Here is a 25,043-nt window from a genome sequence, read left to right on the forward strand (position 1 = left end):
ATACTGAATTATGAGAGAAATCTAGGGTACAGACGATCTTTCAGTCTGATTTTTAACTTTGTTGCCTTTTTGTACAATCATTATTGTGAAAAGGGAATTCTGATGGCTACCAGCACTGCAATGGGAATTTTACCTTTTTGTTTTTCATATAGTTAAATAGATTGTGAATCCTTTTGGAGGTTAAGAATCAGTTTTGATTTTTCTTTTTTTCTTGTATTAGCAGTTTTTTGAGACTTTGTCCTACAAGCAAGTATGCTATTAAGTGAGAATTATTTTGTGTTTTGAGTTCCATAACCATCCAGGTCTTAAAAAAGCTTTCAAGATTTAAAAAACCCTCAAACCTAACAAAATTAGAAATAATGATATTATAAAAATATCAGGATTTTTTTCAGGTTGTTTTTTTTTTTTTTTTTTCCTCCAAAGACAGTCTGTATAATTCAAGAAAGAACACTCTTTTCTTTTAAAGAATAACTTATTTTCTTTTTGGTATTTTCAAATGTGTAGAAAATCACTTCACCTAAGAGCAGTTTTTAGTATGCCTTACAGTAGAACGTTACTATATTTTGTCATAACGCTAGTAGAAATTAATGGGCAATGACAGTTGTCATGTTTTGGAGACTGCTGAGAAGTGTTTTGAGAAAGTTTTGGATATGTTGATGCAGTACAATTGGAGAACTTGTAATGCTGGTGATGACCTAAATTAGAATATATCTGCATTGGTTGGTGTTCATTTAGAGGCAAATTAAAAAAAAAAAAATAGAAACTCTAAAATTTTCAAAATAAATGTGAAAGCATAGTGGATGTAGACCTGTCTGAATAGGTATTTAGTCCTTCTTTCTCTTCCCTGTTGAAGAAAAAAGAGTTAAAACTATCGTAGCACTCTAGATATTTGTTCTATTATTGCCACTTGTCTGCGAGAATTCCTATCTCCAACCTGTTTACCACCTGCAGGGTGGAATTCTGCTTATTTATTTATATATGTCTTAGAGCTTCAGATGTTTGGTTGTTTGGTGGGTATTTTTGGTTTGTTGGTTGGGTTTTGGTTTTTTGTTTTGAGGTTGGTTGGGTTATTTTTGGGGTGGGTTTTTTTGGCTTTTCCTTGTTGTTGTGTTTTGGAATTGTTTTTTTTTTTTTGTATACTATTTGCTGAGTAGTCATACCAGGAACTTTTTTGGTTAATATATAAAATTACTCAAATCATATGTCTGGATAGAAAGTACCACTGTCAGTCTTAAAGAAATATTTTTTAAAATACATTTTGGGATTGCTTTGTTGCACTGCAGAAGAGAACTGTTGTGTATAGAATAAAATTAACATTCCACAGACCTCTACTTGAAATGTATTGGTTTTTATGCTTGAGAAAGCACAAATGGCATGCATGGTGTTTATATGTTAATTACCCATACTTTTATCTTCTGAATACACTTAGAAATTTACAGCCTTGTGTTTTGGGTTTGCACAGTAAGGTTTTGGTAGTGGAAGGGCTAGAGGGGGAGCTTCTGTGGGAAGCTGCCAGAAGCTCCTGCTGTGTCTGATGGAGCTGATGCCATCAGGCTCCAGGACAGACGTGCCACTGACCCATCAGCGATGGTGGTAGTGCCTCTGAGATAACATCTTTAAGAAAGGGATGAAAAAACCCACCTGCACAGCAGGCAGCAACAGTGACAAGAAAGAATATGTGAAGGAAACAGCTCAGCAGACACCAAGGTCAGTAAAGAATGAGAAGGAGGAGGTGTTCAGGCGCCAGAGCAGAGATTTCCCTCCAGCCCATGGTGCAGCCTGTGGTGGAGGCAGCTGTGCTGCTGCGGCCCATGGTGCAGCAGATCCACCTGTCCAGCTGAGGAGGGATAGAAAGGCTTCAGAGACAGCTGGTATCCAACCCACCACAGCTTGTCATAATGCAGGGATGTATTACAGCAGTAATCTTTTTTTCCCCCTCTCCATTTCAAATGGTAGGTTTGCAGGCTTTTCTGGATCAACAAAACCTGTTACCTAATACTGAACATAAATTGCACAAGCCTATAGTATTTAAAATACTGTGCGCTAAATACACTTGTTATGATATTGCCATTTTTTTTCATGGGTGTCTTAACTTTAAATGATGTCAGTGTTTAAACATATTTTGTTGTGATGGACACAAAAATTGGAATTTATGACAGATTTTAATGCAAAAAATTTCAGGTATGTTATATGTGCTTCAGAAACAATTCCTTTATAAAAGTCTTAACAGCAAAAAGTAACTTTATCTTCTTCAGCTGGTGTAACTTGAGGAATCACAAGGTTGAAAAATTTTCCATCTTTTGAACAGCAATGGACTTATGTAAAACTAATCTCCTTTCTGAATGGCTTGGCCCATCTAAAATTTATTTACAATGGAGCAGATCTTTTCAAATACGTCTCAGAAAGCCCTTAGGCTGAGCAATACCTTCCATCACTTAAGGAGATAAATAGAGGTGCCTTAGTAATTTTACTATTATGGGTCAAATTCCACATTGCATCTCAAAGTCTAGACAACTAACCTTTTTTGGGGGAAGAAGGCAAACATGGCTGTCATAAACCATCAACAGATGACGTATCAATAGCATTTATTTTCAAAATTTCGTACTCACATTGGGTAATGAATTGGACCTGCTGTACCTTTGTCCTCTCACAGTTTGTCATCTGCATCAGCAAAATTTCCTTGGAGGTTTTCCCAAGGAAAAGGATGAGAACCAATATTATGCTTGAAGTTTCAGCAGGCTTTATGTACAAAACAGCAATTCAAAATAATGGCTCAATACTTTGCAACTTTGTGACCTTGTAATCCAGATTGTATAGGCCTCAAATCCTCTGCTATAAAATAATGAAAAGTATTGTCAATATTTAGGCTTTAATGTGCTCCAGAAGGATCAGATTGACCACGAATGTACTATGCTTAAAGACCGATGCTTGAAAAATCTGTGCAATGGTAGCCTTGCAATCATAAATCCATATATTCCCAACTTCTTGGGAAATAGTCCTTCCTGCATAAGGTTTTCTAACTGGCTAAATTTCAAAGCAACAGCTATTTTAGTAACAGAGTCTATTCTTAGGTGAGAAATGTTAAAAACTTCAGTTTTAGTGGTTACTGCTACTCTTCAGCTTCTCTTACTTAGAAGTGGGAAGAAATTAATTGCTGTGTGACCAAAGCAGGAGGGCAAAAAGTAGCAAAGGACAGAAGTCCAAATGTCAAAAGCAAAAAGCTAAAGCAAATATATTTTAAAATATGTGAAACACTTTTGTGTCACCTTATGTGACATTCAAGAGGAATATTACTCCAGTAGTTATTCCAGAATGTGAAGAACTGGCTGAAAATGCTCAGTTAGTCCTCAAGGAGCTGACCTGCCTTCAACAGGTAAAGGTATTTTGGAACATAATATAAATTCTTGCAGCCAGTAGCTGATGACACCTGCTTCTTACTGTTCATCTGCAGAAAGGTGAATCTGCTTTCTGCTTGGGGGGTGGCTCACTGCTTCTGCTGGCACATTTCACTGATGGGATTGTGTTCTCTTGAACTCTCACTTTCTTAGTGATACTCGAGAACAGTAAAACTTCATTCTGGTCCACAAAACATCCTTTATTTCTGGTTAAAACTTTTGCCACACAAACTTATCTCCCTTTCAGAGATATCGTTTGCCACTGAATCCATGTCTCTCAATATGGTTTGAAAATCTCTAGAAAGCTTGGACTGTATTTGAATTGTAATGAAATGTGAAAGCAGAGGAATCCTGAAATGTTCCAGGGTATTTGAATTTTTAACTTCATATCATTTTAAATTAAAAATGGGGCTGTAATAGTTGTATTTAAAAGATGACAGGAATGCTTTTCAATATACAAAATTATGTTGGATTAAAAGATATAAGAACTAAAATTAATTATTTTGAAAGAAAATAACTAGAGTGATGGAAATATTGCAAGCATCAGTACTTTTCATCTATCTTATTTTCATTATATTGTATTTTTAATGTACTCAAGGAGGACGTTTTCACAAGTGAAAATTTGATCACAATCCCAGTTGAAATACACAAGAATCACGTTTCTCATTTCTCACAGTGTCTAAAATATTTAGCATAAATCTGTGGGTATTGTGCCTTCCCTAAGGCATAGGAAGTTTGTGGCCAGCTCTACTTCTGATTCAAGGTGTGGACTGTACTGCCTGGACTGTACTGTGCACTACACTGCCCGTGTTGTGACAATAACTTTGTGACTCAAATGACTGTTCCTCTTCACTCTTCCTGTTGCCATCCCAGGTAGTTTTTATGTGAAGCTACATCATTATGTTGCTGATCAAACATTGCACTTAGAATCTCCTACCATCTAAATTCTTTGTGGAAGGACATAGCACTGTTATTATGGAAGACTCCTCTCAAGTTTGCGTTTGCCAGGAAAAAAATAACATTGCTTAGGAAAATGATCAGTACTGCTAAAGCTCTTGAATATACTAAAATAAGTTAAGAACATTTACAGTTCTTAATAATACCTCATTTCTTTAATTCACAACTCCCTCACCACAGTTTAAAAAACCAAACCAAAACAAGCCAATAAAAAGCTAGCCATGTGATTCAACTTAGTTATGATAACGGGCACCATCTTGGAGTGTAACATAAATAAGTAGCAGAATAATCTTATGACTATTGTTTCTCTTACTGGTCTGCATATAGATGTTTTGAAATTTGAGATCCATGATATCAAAACATTTGAATGGACAACTTCTTTCTCTTTCATATATACATCTCTTTTACTTCTTCTCTTTTTTTTTGCCCCACAAACCCTCATATTTCCAATGCTGCAAAATTATGGGATACCAAAACTTAGAGATTCAGGAGTGAAAATTTCCCACATCATAGGACTGAAGATTACTGAAATAAATATAAAGAATATGAGTCACTGTCATGGCTTATGAGACAATATTATAGACTGTGAAGGTGAATTAATGAGCAAAGTGGAGGGTATGAGTGAAGATCAAAGCTTCATGGTTAAGTGCATTATCATAGGAATATCACACAAAATAGTATATAATCAAAATATTGCAAGGCTAGAAGGGTCTTTAAAAAAAATTATCTCCCACTGTCTTGATTCACACACCTGGCTTCATGTGTGTGATTTAATGAAAATTAAGTACTCTTAAATTACTGATACCAGCAGGTCTCTGTATTTTATATAAGTTATTTTGTGTTAGAAGTTCACATTCAATTGAAACAATAGGAATTAATACAGAAAGAAATGGGCATAATTTTCAGTGAACACTAGAAAAAACGTGTAAAATTGTTTGAGTTGTATATGAGAACCCCCTGAGCAAGGCTGACATATGGCTGGTGATATCCTGTAGGGAAATGTAGAGTGCAAGGAGGTAATAATAATCCCTCTTAGAAAATAAAGGTCACAAGTGATAGCAAGTGCCAAGAAAGCATATGGGATTTTTTTAGAGCCTACTGGGTCAATAAAACCTCAGTAGGCTCATGTATTTCTTTAACTGTAAAAAAACCAATTCAATTTGGATCAGGGAGTATAAGGGCTTGTGAGTGAAGTAGAGAAAATACTCCTTCGTACCCTGAGCCAATGGCTGTTTCTTCTAGGAGGATATTTTAGTTTTAGGAGGTTATGCATTGGAGCCATTGACCTGAGTTCCAGCTCTGTTGATTTCCTGAAAATCCAAAGTCAGTAGAAGCTAAGGCAGTAAGCGTTTCAGGAAATCAGTTCCTATATTTTTATATATAGATAGTGTTATGGATAAATAATATGTATTTCTGTATATTTCACATACTATATAAAAGTATATTTCAAGTTAACATATATTTAAGAAAGTTCTGTATTAAGAAGTGAATGATTGAAGTAACCAGAAGCTTACTTTTTTCCTTCTAGATTATTCTGTTCATGTCAGATAAAGAATTATGAAAAATAATTTTATATATATATATTTTTTTTTTTTTAATGTTAGTGGTGATTACTCCAGCTTCTGAATGATGGATATTCATATGGCAAAAGATATTTTTGTCAACAAGTTAGCTCTAAGTGCAGCTGGTATGTACTTAACTTTTTAGGACTATGTTCAGAAAGAGGGATGCAACTGGATAAGTGTTAAGGCATGTAAGCAGAAGAAAGTATAGTATACCGTGACTATTAACTATTTTGCACGTGGAGGAATTCAGATTTTCAATTATGTCTTTGCTAGTCTAACACTTATTGACCCACTAACTTATCTCTCTGTTGTAATTGACTTCAGAAATATGTATTAATTGATGTGTAACACGTGCAACTGTATAGAGAAATATGAGAATGTTGGTGGTACGCAGAGATTTCCAGAAAAAAACAGTTTGAAGACTGAATGTAATAATAATACTGGCAAAATATTTGATTTGCCGTACTAACCTTTGGAATTCAGTTATTGTGTCTGTATTGTGTATCTCTATCAGACATCTGCTTGTCTGTGCTTGAAAAAATTTACCCCTACCTTACCAAACATAGTAGACTGCATTTGAAAATACAAGTTTTTTTTGTTAGCGTGAAGTTGCTTCTTGGGGTTTTTTTTGTCCCACACAGATTTTTCCTCCCAGACCAACCTTTATGTTTTCAATGAATTTGTCACAAATGTCTTTATAGCTGACTTCTTCAAAAGGTCTCTTTACAGCTTTTCTTTTCACGTTACATGGAATGGTTTTCTTTCATGTGCAAGCTGCTGGTGTAGAGATCAATTGTTCTCTAGATTGGTAACTTCCTGTTCTTTGTCTGCCATATTGCTGTGTTCTTCTTCCTCAGCATTTACTGTCCAGTTCATCTGTATTTGTAAAAAATTAGCATGATGCAGCTCTTATCTGCACCTGCACTACAGGAACAACTTCTTACCATGGCTGTCACCAGAATTAGTGTCATTGTTCATTGTTCACTGCTGATAGAGATTTTTGTATTTCTAATTTTTATATAAACTGCATTGATTTGGGAAATTTGATGACTTATGATAGATAAGTTTGTCAATGCTTTAATTCAAAACTCTACATGGTTTAACTAATTTTAATTCACTGAACAGTTTAACTATCCAGTATAACTCACCTGTCCATCAGGCTTTATGATGAATTTTTGCACTATGGGACTCATACATGAAAATTCCAGGGGTTTTTTTTTAGACATATGGATAACAACAACAAATTGAATTAAAAAATAACAAATTACTGATTTTAATTCAGTGACATTTGTATGCCTGTAAAAGTACTGAATTCTATAGAAATATTTTATTTTTTTACTAATATATTTGTCCTGTTTCCAGATATAAGGTTTTAATCCACTACACTTTTTATGTCTAAACAATCTGTACCAGATTACTTGAGAAATCCTTAGAATATGGTCTTTTATTTCATGCTAATATCAAAATACAGTACTCTATTATATTTTAGTATTATTATCAATCTGGTTCCTCCTATTTTGTGACAAATAGCTTGCTCAGTATGGTTAGGATTCTATGTTAGCAATAGTTGATGGCATTAGATAAGTCTATGTTTCTCTATCAATTGCATTAACAGGAAATTCTCAGATTCTTGTAGCTTTAGAGATTTGGCCATAAGAACTTTGCTTTTGTAAAAATGTTTGTGAAAATAAATAGGGAAGCTAAAACCATAATGTTTGCTGTAGTGCTTTTTCTGGATTACTGCCAGTATGACTTGGAAAATCACTCATGAGATTATTCCAGCAATTATACAGAGCTATAGATCTAGTAAAGTGCATACCTTATATAACAAAACAATAAAAATCTAAAATAGCAGAGGGGAGAGAAGAATGAAGGAAAGTCGTTTCACTGTGGTTTTGTCAGATGTAGCACTGTATTCACTCACATTTGATCATATGGCATCCAGCTCCTTGCTCTCTGTCTGTCCTTCATAAGAGATGTATGAGGTGTATAAAGATAGTGTGTGGACTTAGTTCAAGCCAGTAGTCTTTAATGTTTATCTTTTTAGTGCTCTGAGGAATTGCCCTCTCATTGAATTAGACTACCACCTTCAATCCTTTAGCCTCTGGTGATACAAGGAAATTAAGACTGGCTGCGAAACTGAGTCTAATTACTGGGAGGCTGTGTGCAGCTTTTTAACATTAGAACTCCTTTTAGAGTAACAAGCAGGTGGGATCATGGGGAAGAAATGAATGCTTTTGTTCAGCTTTTGCATTTGCATGCTCTGCTGTGTTAGATATGTAAACATTTTGTAGATGTAAATTAATGATTGGCGTTATGGAACCTTAGCTTAATAAACAACCTCTGCTTCCTAAATGATTTTACAATGATTTAGGTTCATTACACTTCCCTAAAACTGAAGGCTTTACCTTTTTCTTTTTATCTCTTTTTTTTTTTTTTTTTTTTTTTTTGAGATCACAAAGGCAGGTTAGATCTCCTATCCAGGGTGAGTTTAGACCAGTGTCACTGGAGTTTTATGCAATTCGTTGGCAGTTGAAAGGTTCCTATATTTAGAATAATAGGGAATCAGGGTTTTCTACAGGAAAAGACAAAGCATGAGAGGACGATAACAAAACTGCAAGTTTTGTCATGGTGTGGACTGTGGTAATGGCTTTTAGATGTCATACTAGCAAAGTGGATACAAATGCAAGGAGGAGAGAGACAAGGGTAGTTGATCAGTTTCTTTATTTCTTTATTCAGGCTGATCAGTTTCTTTATTTCATTTCCCCAAAGTGTCTTCAGTCCTATTCCCATTTCTGTCATTCCAGAGAGAGCTTAGAAGGTGTTTTCCTCCTAGCTTCGTGCTGAAGATGTACAGTATTTTAGACTCATTGTTCCTGTGTACAGATAAAGAAAAATGAACAATGATTTTAGAAACCCCTAGATTCTGCACACAAGAAAACATAGTATCTCTCCTCTCTCCAGTGCTACTCTGTAGAAAGTTGGAACCATGATAAGATTAGAGAAGGAAATTCCCTTTAATACTAACTAATTTATGAAATGTTTGCATCACATTAAAAATTTTCATGTTGTTACTGGGTTTTTTGAAGAGTGTGGAGAGCAAAACTGTAATACATTTTTCTACCTTTAGTCTCCCTTGCCTTCAGATATGAGAAGGACCTTTCATACAGCCACTGTGCTGCTCACTTATGTCGTGGTGGATGATAGTGGTTACATAAAATGTATGTTTTATTTTATTCTATAAAAAGGATCACAAAATTTCTGATCCTGGTACCACCAGGGCCAAAATCTTCCTCTGTCTGAGAGCTGCAAGATGTATACTGCATATCTTAAAAAACTGGCATTAGCAAAGGAGTTAATAGGTGGTGGAGGACCATAACAGCTTCTTAGGGGTTTTCCTCTGAGGAAAAAAAAACCATTCAATTAGCATAGCCATATAGGAAGAAATAAAATATTAAGGTGGTAGGTAACTGCTAATATTTTTCTAAAACTTTCTGGAAAATAGCACAGCTTTCCTGAAGTCAATGGAGAAGGACAGATTTAAGCCATCTGAACATTTATTACTTATATTTTAAAAACTAAAATGATTTCTTCTTAAGGATGTTGGCTTGACCATAGTTTCATTGTACAGATGGGATTGGCATCAAATTTCCGAAGACACTTTCCCTTCATCAAATACACGGCAACTCTGTTTTGATCTTACTGTGCCCCTTTAATCATTATTTTTTGCTGCTGTTGCTAAGAATGGTGCCAATTTTAGTTTGACTGGTGATTTTTCTGAACATCAGTCTGCTATGCACTGTGCTGAGATCCACCAAACTTATTTCAAATTACAAGTGAGAACATCCCACCCTTTACTCCTCCACACACTGCTCTTAATATAGGGATTGTATTCACATCAAAGCTGTCAGAATGTTTCTGTGATCTCATTAGCTATACTTATTTCTACCTACAGAATAAATGAATCATCAACTGAAACAGCACTAAAGACCAACTGCTAAAACTCACATGTCTATAAGTATATCCATGCTGAAAAGAGATATCTTCTCAAGTCTGTAGATACAAGTTGTTAAAATTTCTAGGTCTGCCAACCTAAAAAAGGGTTAAGTCATTTTTTGAGATTAATTTGGGGCTAAAGTCTTTAACATGGAAATAAAATCGTTAAATCCATTGACAATTAGTTTTATAATTTCATATAGCATATAAGTAAAAACCCTGTCTGTTTATATAACACTGAAGGAACCAAACCAAAATTCTGTTTTAATGGTTTTTTGTTTTTTTTTGTTTTTTTGCTTTGTTCTTATTTATGTAGTTAAAATACAGAATAAATTCATTTTACAGCTGTGTGAGGTAAATTAAATGGGTGGTACCAAACAGAAATTAGCTGAGTTAATTCAGCCAATTTAAATCCTTATGTATAGAAGCATTCACTGTAGGTAGTGAAATCCTGTTAAATGAGATAATGAAGAGAAATTGGACATAGATAGAAGCTAGGTGTTAAATAAACGAGGTGGGTATACTGGAGGTGGATGATAGCAGGTATAAGATCTGCACAGTGAAAAATTAAAACTGTTCTGATGTCCAGCTACTGGTTACTAATATTATTTGAAGATCATTTTAGCAGCTCAAGTGGGAAGTGGTGACTGGAAACTAAAATCTGTAACAACCAGCATTTCTAGAGGAGCTGGGCAATATGAGTGTGTCAGCAAGTTGAGGCAGGAACCTCTCTGAAAGTTGGACTCTCCCTCTTCATGGATGAGAGATAAGTCTAACAGAGAAGAGACACAGAATCTGGACTTGGTTTGTTGGACATGGAATTCTTCTAATTCTGTATCTTCTTTACAGTTGAGGGGGAAACAGTTTACAGACTTGATAAAGTGAGATTTTTTTTTTTTTTGACAAGTAATGTAAAGTAAGGGAAAACAGAAAACACTACATCTTCTCTTTTTCCTTCATTGAAATATAGATATGCAGTCTAAAAGCATTCTTTGTACAGAGGAGCTTCATGTGCCACACACAACTCCTCCGTGCCCTTGCAGAACCAATCTAGTGGAATAAGTGAATGCTTGACCAATAAAAACAAATCTCACACTAGTGTACAAGCACACTCATATCCTGAATTGCAGGAGAAACAGCTTTTCCTGGCATAGATTTGCAGGAATTTGTGTCTGCATCTGTCTCACTTCAATACAAAACATTTGAACTAGGATTAAGAATTCCTACCTACACAACTGAAACTTCTTCTTTCCAGAATTCAATGCTGTATATTCTTGATTTATAAAGTTCATACAAATAGAGAAATGAGTTTTGCAAGGGGTCATGTGTACACCATAGTGTCCTTTCTGGTGCTGTGGGGAATTTTTCACACTCTCAGTCTCAGATCCATGTATATCGCATCAAAATTGCATGTCCTTAATATCTCTTGCAACCATTCAATCATGTCAGCTCATTATCAGATGCTGGAAAACCTTTGTAGATATTGAGTGGACAATCTTAATTGTTTCCACATCATGCTATATTGTTTTGAGGCAAATTTTCATAGGTCAAGAGGTAAAACTACTAAGTACCAATAGGGTGTGTAACTCCAAAAGGAAAAATTGCTGTTTATATTCAAACCATGTGAGACAGGGAAACATTCTTCTCGTATAAATTGGCTGAACATTAGGAAGATTTACATGAACAGTGACCTTCGAAAATCTGGTGTTTTAGTATCATGAGCTCAAGTAATAAATTTTGTGATACAGTATAGCTGATTTAGCTGATTCTGTTTACTGCCAGTCTGCGTATGTGCGTCTAGATCAAGGAACTGAGAATTTCAGTGCAAAGGCTTTGAATGTCCTGCAGTCATCTTGTGTCCAGTCAGGCTGACTGCATTTGGAAACTAGGGAGAAAGAAGGAGTTGGCAGTGGCAGCTTGCCAAAGGCAAATGAAGAAGGCAGCAGCATGAACTTCAGGAGAGGAGGGAGAGGAGTCTGTGGGAGGGAGCAGTCCTGTGATAGTCTAATATGTCTATTTTAATATATTGTTTAATTTATCTTATTTTTCTATCTTATCTCTGTATTTTTTGTTTATCTTCTAACTGTTTTACTGTAAGCAGAGAGGCTGTAATATCCAAAAACACAGTATGAGAAACAGCCTCAGCCAATATATATCAGTGTACTTCCTTTGAAGGCCGAGAATCTGCCCATTAATATCATGTAAAGTTACTGGATTTTGATTTCCAGGAGAGTTGACTGAGCACACACATCTCAGGATAAAGTAAATGAAAGAGACAGGCTCAGTATCTCTGAAAATCAGGCCCGTGATTTCTAATAGGTCATAGGAATTTATAAAAGAAGGATTCAATTCTGCTGTATTTTACAGCCTTTGAACCCTCCACCTTAGCCATAGTTACAGAGTTGTGTGTGGTAAACAGATATAATTCAGCATATGGAGAATCCCGGTTTCGGTTTTTGTGTTGGTTTTTTTGTGGTTTTGTTTTTTTTGGTTTTTCTTTTCTCATTCTAGTTTAATTATGAAAACATATTTGCTTCCAGATATATTTTCTGTGTTATGATCCACCATGTTGTTGACAAATCCCAGTATTTTAATTAATGCATTTCATAAAGAAGTGGTGCAATAGGGCAGATGGGACAGGCTGGGTAATATCTATGAAGTGTTTGGGGAAACTGAGTACAGCTTTGCTGCAGGGATCTGCTGAAGCTTCAAATACAAATTCTTTTCCAGTAGGGAGTAGGCAAAGGCTAGAAAACGACTTTGGAATTTATCCTCTTTCTAGTTCAGGCAAGTAGCATTAACAATATCAGATCCAATTGAATTTTGCCTGTGCTATGATCTGTCCATCCTCGAGGCACATTCTGCCTGTGAAGGTGGGAGAATAAGAGTTATTTGCTCCAAGGAATTTTCACACACTTTGGGAGTCCTGATTATTCACTCTGTGGATAATGATTAAAAACAAAGTGCCACGTTAAAACCAGATTTTAAGTTGTGTTACTGTGTACGTTTGTATGGGTAGAAAAAAGGGAAGCATGGGCTATAAGTCAAAAACCTGAAGTAATGTAAACTTCTGTTGCACTTGACATTTGAGCTTTTCCAGTGAGTTCTTTGTATAAAAGTCCATTCCTGGGCATTACTGTCACTTCTGCTTTCTCTATGGAACATTAACTCTGTTTTCATTGCTCACATCTAGCAATGATCAGATGAAGCGTGGCATATCCAAGCTGATAACCTATGATTTGCTTTCTTTATGTACAGACACATACACACATTTCAGTACTGGCTTCTTTTGTTAAAATGCTGGTTCTTCAATGTAGGGAAAAATAAAAAAGAGATCTACCTAAACAACAAAAATCTTTCCATTTTTAATTTTTCTTTTCCTTTGCTGATGAAATATTTAATGATGTGCTTGTGAAATGATACAGCTGACCCATCAGGCTGGATCCTAACAGGCCATAAGGTAGCTCAAGCATTATACTCGCTGTCTTCTATGCAAGTTGAGTCATATCAGGACTGAATTTTGTTTAGGGTGAGAAGAATTACAGGAGGGATGTACCTCTGCTGTGTATGTAGTTCTGTTTTGGGGAGTTTCTAGTGAAAGATTTGCCTTGGGAACTAAGACTGTTAAACAAGCCACTCCTCTGATCTTCCATTTCTGGAGATAAAACTGTGGTCTGAGATACCCACTGAGCCTCCAGCCAGGAGAGGGTTCCTAAGTGCTGCAGCCCACTGCAAATTGTGATGAACTCTTTTGCAAAACTGGTCGTGTGGCAGTTTGAAAGGAATGTGAATAGCTCAGCTATGTGGCATGGGCAGAGGGGCTGTGGTGACAGAGCAACTGGAGACCAAAACAGCAGTGAAGTTGTTGGTCTGGGGTGTAGTGAAACCATTTAATTACAGAAGCCTACCAGATTTAATTTTACATGGCTTTCTATTTATTTGTTATTACATCAACTTACCAGTTAATAACACTTACTAGCTTTAGGATGATGTGAGCTAGGGTGCTGGGATAGAAAGTTGGGACCTCTATGCATTTTAAGTGTCATCTAAAGTATTTTTAAATATTTTCTATTCATGGAGCTATCATGTGTCTTGTAACATAGATGACAACCTAACTGTGATACAGAGGAGTGAGACAGTCTAGCAGAGAAAATAAGGAGGAATGTGATGGGGGCAGAGGTCTAGAAAGAAAATTATGGAAATTGTAAAATGAGAGTGATTACAACCATGTAATTGTATTACATCTTTTGAAGTGCTAATTTTCCCTTACCCTTAGAGGCTCTCCTAGTCTCCATAAGAAGAGAGGGCAAAGCTGAAACAGGTCATACAGAGTCTAACAGAGGCAAGTCAGAGTTAAGCCAGCGGCCTTAAGACTTAATGTTCCATTGGTCATTTTGTTGAAAAAACAGTGGATTAAGTAAGGGAAGGTGGAATAATCTTGCATTTGTATTTATGCTGTATTCCTTCTATTGAGCACTGGGTGTTAGGTAACTTTGAAAAGAAAAAGTGCAAGTTTACTGCAGAGTTAAATATCTCCTATAGCTGAAATCACTAACCTGAAGTCACTAACTCACTAGGAATATCTTATGGCCATATGTGACAGTCATTAATTTTCAGAATTGCTCAACTCTTTGTGCAGATCTGTGACATTTTCAGATTTAGAGGCAACCAAGTGTGTGAACTTCACTAATTTCCATATAGTGTGTGGAAAATTATCCAGAATGTTGTACATTAAAATTCAAGGTTCGTACAGCACACCTTTCGTATAGCACTGCTGCAGATTAAATTCACTTATACATTAGGAAAGGTGCCAATGCAATCATAATAGAAGGCTGAAGTGCTGAAATGATGAAGTAGTTCTTTTGCTGCCTTCCTTGGCACATGTTCAGCACCCCACTTTGATTCAAACATCATACCCTATTTGGTAAGACTCTTGAGAGTAATAATAAATTATGTATTATGAACCTGATTTGTTAGGAGAGGATGTGAAGTGCACAGGAAATCTGGTACAAAATAACCATAGGATTTTCAGATCATGCATATAACAGTTCTGGAAATTTAGTTTTCATTCCTGTGTACTTCTGAATAAAGAACTTGCAGTGGCTCTTCAGTAAATGTCATAGGAATATAGTCCTTCTTTGGACAAGTGCCAGATAGAAAAGCAACCACTCTCCCAATTTCATTGGCTGGACTAAGCCCATTGAATGTTTTTGTTTGCAAAGTGATGTCATCTCTGTCAAAATCATGTAGCATGTCATTTTTCTGTGCGCTCAGACTGATTGATTAGATCCCAGTCATTCTAAATGCATTTCTGTTAAATAGTTTGTAGAGCTGATTGCTTTCGAAAGGATTTTTTTCATAGAAAAAAGGTCATTAATACAAATAACACTTTTGAAAAGAACTGCTGCTTTTGGCATTTTATTTTTGTTTCAGCGTTTTCCATAGATATACTTTTTGCATTAATTTTTATTGGAAATGTTATGAAAATGTTTATTGAATTTTCTAGCTTGAGGCTGATCTGGTATTTGGTGAATGATACAGAACATTTTGATGACTCCCTAATAATTCCCCAGATACTTAAATGAACAAAAAAGACATTGATTACAAACTCAGTAAGGTGAAAACAATATTTTATACTGCTTAAAAATACTTTATGCATTTTTTCATTGTTTAAATTTCTAATACATTTTAATGCTAGAAAGCATGCTTTCCTCTACAGTAATTTTGATTTTAAAATATCATTTGGAGACACTTTTTTAAAGTTTTATAGGAGGGTGTTAAACACCTATGTTCTGTCTTCAAGTTGTAAGCTCTGTATTTTTTAATGTGATGGGTATTTCAAAATATATATAAGTATAGACAAATACATATATATGGATGTGCAAGTAGTTCTAGTAAGAAAGAACCATGATTTGTTAGTAAAGGGCAGATAAATAATGGCAATAAACATAAAACTTGCACTTTTTTTTCTGATTCAGAAGTAAAGGTGAAAATATGACTGAATATCTTTTTTTTAATACAATAAATTATTTCGTAGACAAGGATGTATTCAAAAGTGTGAGAGATGTAATTGGAGACAGATTGATGGTATCATTCAACAGTGAAAACCAGGGAGAGATCTTGTTCTGAATAATTGCTCTAGATTGAAATCCAATAATAAAGTCTGGCATGAGGACACCTCTGCTAGGAACTAAGGTATAATCTGGGGATTTACCAGTTGGAAGTGGTGGGAGAAGGGCAGAGTCTGAACATATTGGTCAGGGAATGACTATCTGCTGACACTGTTAAGTAACAGGGGAATGACAAAGCAGGTTCTAGAAGGCATTCATAGGGAATTATTATCAGCCTTAGAGGAATACTAGTGTCATTTTTTTAATAAGCAATATGTAGGGTGACATATCAGATGCTTATACTAAGAAGAAATAATGGGATTTCGAATATGTTCAGAGCAGAGAGAGATATATTACAGTTTAGAAACCATGAGACAACATGGTCAGTGTAGTGTAGTCCAGCTGAAGTTTAGAGAAGATTCTTTTCTCTAAGCATATTGGAGAGGGAGACTAACTATGTTAAAAGATAATATTTAAACTGTATAAATTATTATTAACAAATCATAAATTGAAGAAAGTCTGCAATAAGACATGAAGCAAGGTTCTAAAATGATTTCTAAGTAGAGTCAGAGAAATATATGGTTTTAAGGTGAGGTTTGAAATAAGGGTTATGTAAATACGTCCAAAAATTCCTGCCATAAGAAGTAGGAACATATTGATATCGGATGTTCCATTTTATCTAAAGGATGTTGAAAGAAGTCTTGGCAGCCTCTAATTTGTACTTGTATTTGTGTTAATTTTATACTTCAAAGCTTTCCTGGTCATTTATTGAGGTCAATAAGGTGATTTTTTTTTCCCTTCTTTCTCTTCTGCAGTTGCAGAATTCAGTTTTTAAATGACTAGAACTAAAACTCAAGGGGAGGTGATAAGGTAACAAGTCACAATGGAGTTGAATTCTCATTTTTGTTGGTGTATCCTTCTAATGTATTTAGGTTTAAGTTATTCTCCATTTTTAGGATCAGGATGAAATTTAATCTCATCCGTTCAAGTTAGTATGGCTATCAGGTTCGTATGTTGGTATATCTGTCTTTTCTTTGTTCCATCCTTTTTGAAATTGTGATGGTATTTTGAGGATTTCTTTTCTTCTCATTTCCAGGGATGTATAGCTCCATTTTCTGGGGTGATCTGGAAATTGTATGAAAGGAATTCCTTGCTATCATTCATCATAGGATATGCTATTACAATTGTCTTTGATGTCTTCTGTTCTCTTTCTGTGGCTCATTATAGTTGTGGAATTTGATCTCTTGCTGTGTTACACATGGATGGCCAAACAACCTTAGCAAAGAATTACAGAAATCACTGAGAAATAATTTTGACAAAACCGCCCCCTTTTTTACAATATAGCATTGATTTTTTAGTATATGTGGACTTAAAAGCTGCTGGAGGAATTTTCTACAGTATTAATTCTTCACTGGGAGAAATGTAATTGGATGAAGACAAAATAGGTTCTCTCCCTTTTGTCTGTACAAAGTAAAATGGCAGTTGTATGAGACCATGTGAAGGGCCAGCATGAAATGAAGAACTCTGTGAGAAATGTTCTTTCAAGAACCTCAAAGAAAGATGAAAAACTGTAAAGCTCAGAGAAACTATTTCACTTTCAGAATATCTGTGGCTCTTCATGGTTGGTTGGTTCTCAGGACCAACTCATGCCAGTAGACAAAGCAGATAACAATTGTGCTTGAATATCCTGAGTCGGAAGGAACCTACAAGGATCAAGTCCAACTCCTAGTCTTACACAGGACAGCCCCAAGAACTTCACCATGTGCTTGAGTGCATTGTCCAAATGCTTCTTAAATTCTGATAGATTTGATGCTGATACCACTTCCTTGGGGAGCCTGTTCCAGTGCCCAGCCGCTGTCTGGGTGAAGAACCTTTTCCTAGTACCCAACTTAAACCTCCCCATGACACAGCTTCATGCCGTTCCCTTGGTTCTTATCAAAACCAGTCACCACAAAGAGAGCAGTGTCTGTCCCTCCTATTCCCTCATGAGGAAATGGTAGACTGTAATGAGGTCTTCTGTTAGTCTCCTCTAGGCTGAAGGAGTGGCCTCAAGGGACCTCAGCCATTCTTCCTATGACTTCCCCTATAGGCCCTCATAATTTTCATGGGCTTCTTTTGGGCACTACACTTTATGGAGCTCTTCTTTATAATCTGTATATACAAAGAGTAACAGCTGCTTGTATGTGCAAAGTTTTCTGCTTCTATAATCGCATAGTCTAGATATTCTTGGTTTTCAATATTATTTGTGTATCAGAACTGAATTTCACTTCTCCCTGAGAATTCTTCCTGCTCAAATGGAAGGGGATTACTTAGGGTTTTGTAGTCTGGTAAGCAGCAGTTGGTTTGGCTTAGAAATGTCTCCCAAGAGGCAATGGTAGGGACATAAAAGGAGTGAGAATGGACTGGGGTAAAAGCTGTGTATGAGATCCTTGTACTGTACGCCAACTGGAAGATGTGCTGGAGTTTTGATAGAGTTGCAGTAACCTGAAGGGGACATGAAGCTAACATTTAAGTAGTATGCTCACACAAATGAGTAGTCTTGAAACTAAAAATGGTAATCTTGTAATCAGGAGGGGATGGGGAAATGAATAAAGGACTTGAATGTTAACTGAATGTTCCAACAAAAATGAAATCTGTGGTTTACTTAAGCAGAGAAAGCAATTTGTCAAGATGAGTAGATGTAGTGGGAGTGAAGGCCTTTGGGCATGGACGGTGATCATTTTGGCTGCAATGCTTTTGGATTTTACCATCAATTTATAATTTCATTGCTCACTTAAAAGTTGGAGAGCATTGATCACCCCATTTAAGGCAGAAAAGTTTAGGTTTGTACAGGATGTCATGAGCAGTGTGTGTGTAGGTACTGCAATGTGAATGGATAACATCAGTGTATGGGGCACGGCAAGTTTGGGGACAGTGTGGCAGCATCAGCTTTACAGCAGTTTTTTGGCCTTGTAGGTGCTTTTGCTTGCTTTTGACTACTTCAGGGACATAAGGCTGAAGAAAATCTAGTGTGGTCAGGATAAGGATTTGCTTTGTGGCAGTCATACTGTATCTTGTGAAATTTCTCATCTTGAAAATCTTGGGGTATTTATTGATTTTCCTTAGTGTCACAGTCATGGGAGTGAATTCAAGTCTCCTATGTGCTAAAAATATCTAATAATTAGGACTGTAGAATGGAATAGGCAGAGTATGCCAAATGAAATCTAAAGTTCAGAGAAGAGCAGAAAAAAAAATCTTATCACCACACAATGAATCAAATATACTGATAGTTTCTAAAATTTCTCACATTTATATGACTGACATTTATTATATAGAACTGGTCTAGAATCTTTTACAGGTAAAATAATTTTTTGGTTTTTAGCTTGAACTCTGCATGGTATCCTCTTCAAAATTTAGAAGCAATCAAATAATATATTCCATCTTTAGTTTATACATCTTCAAAGTATAATGTGAGAACATTTTTAAATATAGCAAAGATATCTCTGTATTAAAATAAATTTTCATTGACTCACTATAATCTCTGACTTCGAATATCAGATTATTTTAATTTTCCAGGCATGCAAAACTTTTGTAGTTAATGGCAACAGTTCTGTCGTATGTATTTAACACATAGCATGTGATAGAAGTGTAAAAATTATATAAGCAAATATGAGTGTAGCAACCTGTCCTCCCATTCTGATCTACCGTGGTCTTAAATTGCTAATGCTGTGTAACAGGCATGATTTCCCAAGTGTTTGTAGTTTTGTGGTATCATTTGTTAAATGGGATAAGGTGTTAAAGTAGTTGGACAAATAAATACTGATTTCAGTTGTTTATTATTGGTGAATATTTTCATTCATAATTTTGAAATGACAGTTGTCTAGATTGGATTTAGAATGCAAGGACATTAACTTCTGTCAATTCTTTGAAAAATTCATATGCATTTTCATTCTTTAGAGGTACTTTGGATGAGGTGCAACACTGGCTACACATAAAAGCAAGTGTTGGCAAAAAAGGAGATGAAATTCTATTTAATCCATGAAATAAACAAGTGGCCATTAGGAGAATGAAAGTTAATTATAACTTATCTGTGTAAGAATTTAATCAGGTGTTCATAATAATTTTGGGTTTTAATATAATCCTGTGTTTATTTTTATCATTAAACTTAATAACAGTTTGTGTACGTGTTTGAACAGAGGCTTCAAAAACCTTTCATTTTAACAATTTTACGTAAACAAGAGCTTTCTCAGGACCAACCCTTTCAATCAGGTTGAGCAAGTTGCGACGGCTGATTTTGGAATGGATGAGTGACTAAAATTTGCTATCATGCAAATTGCCTGGGCAGAGAAAAGAGATTTTTTCACAATATTTCTTTGCCTCCCTGTCATTTAAATGGACAACCACGAAATTTTGCGCTATTCTAGATAGTTTTGTGTTAGGTATTATGGTTTCTGTGTCATAATTAATATTAATGATGATAGCTTTGGAAAGTTAAAAATGCTAATTTAACTCACTAGGTCTCCTGCTTCATTAGTGTCTTCAACAGCGTCATTTAGGAGTAAATGCTTCATCAAACAGTAGTGATTCAATAATAACAGAATGTAATAGTAGAAGCATTAGAACTCTCATGATCCAAAGTCCCTCTCAAGTGTTTCTCATCTCATTGTCTAAATGGGACCAGTCATTATCTTTCTTAGCTCATTTCAAACAAGCAAAACAATCCTTTATTTTTACATACAACCTTTTATTCCTTGAGGGTACTGTAGGGTTGTTGTGTACAACATTTATTATTTTACCTTTAAATATGCATTCAGCTCTAGACTGGAACAAAGTGGAATGCTTAAAGGCTCAAATTTTTCTGCTCTTTCAGGATGACAGTTCTTTAGATTGCCTCTGTTGGGAGAAAGCAAATGGTGCAAGCTGTTCTTAAAGCCATGTGCAAGTTATGCCAGCACCAGAATCTGCAGACTCAGCATATAATGGGGAATTTTATAGAAAATAATTTTTTGTTTTCCTGTTGCAGCTTTCATCTCAGGACCTTCTCATATTTTCTATATGTTAATAAGCTTGTCTTCAAAACCCTGTTAGCAGTGCATGTTCTTTTTTCTCAACATTACCTGTGTTTGTTTAACAGATGCCTCTCAGAGATATCAAACCATTAAAATGTACATGGCTGTAGTTTAAGTCTGAACACTCTCAAATTTTTTAAATTTATATATGTGATTGTCTAGCACTTGTGATAAATGTTGAAACATGATCCAGTAGTTCTTATTTCAAGCTATTTTGTCAACTGATGAGCTCAAATTCTCCAGCTTCTCTGTTAATCATACAGGGAGCAATCTGAATGAAGGCTTAAAATAGGTACCCACATTCAATGGTTATAAAAGTACAGCAGTACTTTTAAACAAAATCTTCTTCTAAGCTTATTATCAAGGAATATAGAGGGAAAAGCAGCTCCTCTCTGTGTGGTTTGGATAAATCTTTTTTATTCCTCCTCCCTCCTCTTCCCCCATGCTACTCATGCACATTAAAACAGCTGAGAGCTGACTAGACTTCTTTTCTGAACTGTTCCAGCTTAATTTAAAATCCTAATTTTACTGGGCATCTTGTGGTTTATACTCACATGAGCTACAGCTGCTAGGGGATCCATTCGACTGCAGTGTCTTCTGAGGCAAATCAAAACATTCTTTTATGTATAATTTATGACATTTAAGACAGATAAATGCCTGATCATTTTCCTGATACTAGGTGAGCTGCATTTGTGCTCCAGTGACTACCTAACAACTTGAAATTTATTCCTATCGCTTATGCTTTTCCTTTGCCACCTCCACTCTTCGCTCTAGTTTTTCTGCCCACTATGTAAAATCTCTGTCTTTTCTATAGTATTAGAAAAAGTTCACATAAAAACCTGATTGCTAGTACTTTTGGGGTGATTGTTATTGGAGTCCATTTTAACACTAACCAGCTATTCTGAGGAGGGTATATAGCTTAGCTGTTATCTTCTGAGGGTCGTAAAGTTGGATAAAGTCTAAATGAGTCTTGCATGTAACCTTTACAATAAGTACAACAGCTTTAAACAGTCTGAAATTTTCTTGTTTTTTTTTTTTTTTTTTTCTCCATATAAAGCAAAAGTACAAAAATATACTAATGTTTTTGTCTGCATCACTCTGTTTCTATATTGAGGCATAGGCTTGGGAGTCAATCTGTGAACAGTCTGTGAATTATTGCTGTGATTATATGTCAATCCTGTATTATTATTTTGTCATATTTGCTCCTTATGTCTTGTATTCAGAAGACATTAAACAGGTTATGTGATCTGGAGTTTGGAAGACTGTTTTCTAAATTGAAAAATAACATGGCTATATGTCAACTCTTTTTATTCAGACTAATTTTCTAGATGCAGAGAATTACTGTTTTAAGGGAGTAAAAGAGTCTTTCAAAAAGTGGAGAGATGAGTTGTTGATGTAAGGCCCTAAAAGTCCAATAGAGAAAGTTTTCTGAGGTAGGCCAGAGGAAAAAAAAAATAAAAAAAGGGAGGGAAGGAGATGTATTTAAGAAGGATTAAATACAACTAAAAATGAAGCCTATAAATTTTAGAAAGAATTTTACAAATTCTTAGCCTGAGAATGTGTGAATGAAGTAAGGATGACTACCATAATACTGTAGATAGCTAAATGGCACTAGGGAATCCAAGACAAGAAATGATACGTAAGTTAGTATTTCATTTGGTCAAGTAAAAGCTCTATGTCTTTTAAAGCTTAAAGATGCTTAGTGTTAGAAAATCTTCAAGAAATCTATTTGTCCTTTCCTTTTCGATCTGAGATTTTATACTGTGAACCAGCACCCATGGACCTAGAACTCAGGAAAATCTGGGTGTTTAAACTAGTGGCATCCATCCAAGCTTCTGTCACCATTTTCTGTTGGGAACCTCTGTAGATTGAAATTGAAAATGCGTCATGAAATCACCTTCAGGTCAATGAACTTTCAAGAGATCACAGCCAACAATTTTTGTGCCATTTCTCAGGGGCCTTGTTTCCTTGGTGCATAGTTCTGGGTAACCAGTTCTCCGCATTTTCCCAGGAGTGTGGGGAGCAGACTGTTGTGTAGAACGGGAAGCTATGCAGTTGTCTAGGAGCTCTACCTCATCTGCTTCTTGACTAAAGTGGGGGATGAAGCTTGATAAAGTTTTCCACTTTGACAAAGACTTTCATGAGATGTCAGGTAATCTATTGTGCTTCATGTCTAAATATTTTTTGTTGATTTATTTCTAATTGAACCTTGAGTATAAGCCTATAGGTTGTTGGCTTATACCAGGCACACACACACATAAATATATAATTTTTATGTCTCTATACATTCTTGCCAGAAAAAACAATTCTTTATTCTTTTTAAGGGGAACAACAGTTTTAGTGTAATGAAAAAACTAATGATCATAATTAAAAGGAAAGAAATAATGTATTTCTAAAAAAATTTGTATGTCATTATTTTGTCAAGAGCAGTAAATATGACATACAGATAGAATTCCAATTTTTAAAATGGTTGCTGCCTATTCAATAGAAATATCTCAATTTCCTTGAGGTTAAGGACCCACCTGACTAAAATATTATGCAAACTTTTATTCTCCTTCTTCCCTGTCTTGGTTTTTTAAATCCATTTAAGCTTTTTTCCTTATTTTTCCCTCTTACTTTTTTTTTTTTCCCCCATTTCTTTTTTAAGGCTTGATTTTACCTTTTTAGTAGCAATGGAAGGTCTGTGCAGTAGAAATGGTGTGGACACTTAATCTTAGAATCATAGAATATGCTGAGTTGGAAGGGACAATTCCAATTTTTCAACTTTTTGGACTCATTGCAGGCACATTGTGAATTAATTCAAAGCAAAATTTATAGCACTTTCTACTTTACTCATCTACATGTGAACAGGTCCATTGAGTTGCTATTGGGTGTGAATAAAATAACATCCTATTGTATATTAGTGATATAGCTTTTTTATACAGTTATGCAATTTTAGATTCTGTTCTTCCTGCCGAAAAAGAAATGAAGCCTCGAAATTATGAAAAAATTATTCTCATTTCAAGGCTGTTCTTTCGTCTAACTTATTATACTGCTATCATCTTCAAATCATGCAAAAGCTGCCCTTTTCATACTGAAGTACGATGAATAGGTATTTGATGAAGACTTATCAAAAAAATTGTACAAGAATGCAGTAATATCAGCAAAACATTAGTGTGTGAATACCTAGTGCATACACTAGCACAGTAGATGCTCTTTATGGACAGAATGAGTGTAGTCTTTCAGCATATGCACTGGCTTTGTAGGGGAAGTGCAGCCACATTCCTTGCACGATACATTCGATGACATGCTGGTTATGTGCAGGGGACACACGGCCCAGTTTTCAGAGCTGAAGTAGACGTGATGTTTGGTTGTACCTGATCAGCTTGGTTCTGAGATAACATATGGCACACGTTCAGCATCACAGCTGCTGTACTGTGCTTAATTTGACAGTGAGAAAGAGCTTCACAGTAACTGTTTGCCAGAAAGATAGTATACGTGGAAGCCATGGACAACAAGACTTTATATTGACATCCTGGGCTTTACTATTCATAGCTCCATCTGTGATATCTCATCAGCAATCAGATCTGATTTTCAGTATTACAATTCTATTATATGGTGAATTTTGGTTGGGATCTCCACCTAACAGTAAGTTTAAATAACATAGTTTTCTGTTTATAAGATATTTCTAGCGTGTAAGAAATTACTTTTGCTCTCTGCCAGTGTCTAGAGGAGCTGAGCTGGAATAGTCTTAGCTGTGCATCTTCCTGTCCTTATCTTTCAAGAAATACTTAACTTAAAGCTTGTAGCTCCTTATTTAGTACGTTCTATCTTCAAGTATTATATTATAATGTAAATAAGACAAGGTCGTTTGGGAAGAGGGTATTACAAATTTCAAATTACTTATTTTCCTCAGCCTTATAAGCATTAATTAATATTCACCCATCTGTCTCCATGCACTTCCTGCTTCTCTCTTTATGCAAATAAGACTAT

General features: G+C 35.5%; 1 protein-coding gene across 10 annotated transcripts in view; it reads left to right on the top strand.

Moving 5' to 3' along the window:
- Window positions 1-25,043, top strand: part of LRRC4C (leucine rich repeat containing 4C) — a 498,265-nt gene that overhangs the window by 286,986 nt on the left and 186,236 nt on the right. The gene's annotated exons all lie outside the window — the stretch shown is intronic.

This window comes from Corvus hawaiiensis, chromosome 6 (genome assembly GCF_020740725.1).
Source record: "Corvus hawaiiensis isolate bCorHaw1 chromosome 6, bCorHaw1.pri.cur, whole genome shotgun sequence".
NCBI classification, from domain to species: domain Eukaryota; kingdom Metazoa; phylum Chordata; class Aves; order Passeriformes; family Corvidae; genus Corvus; species Corvus hawaiiensis.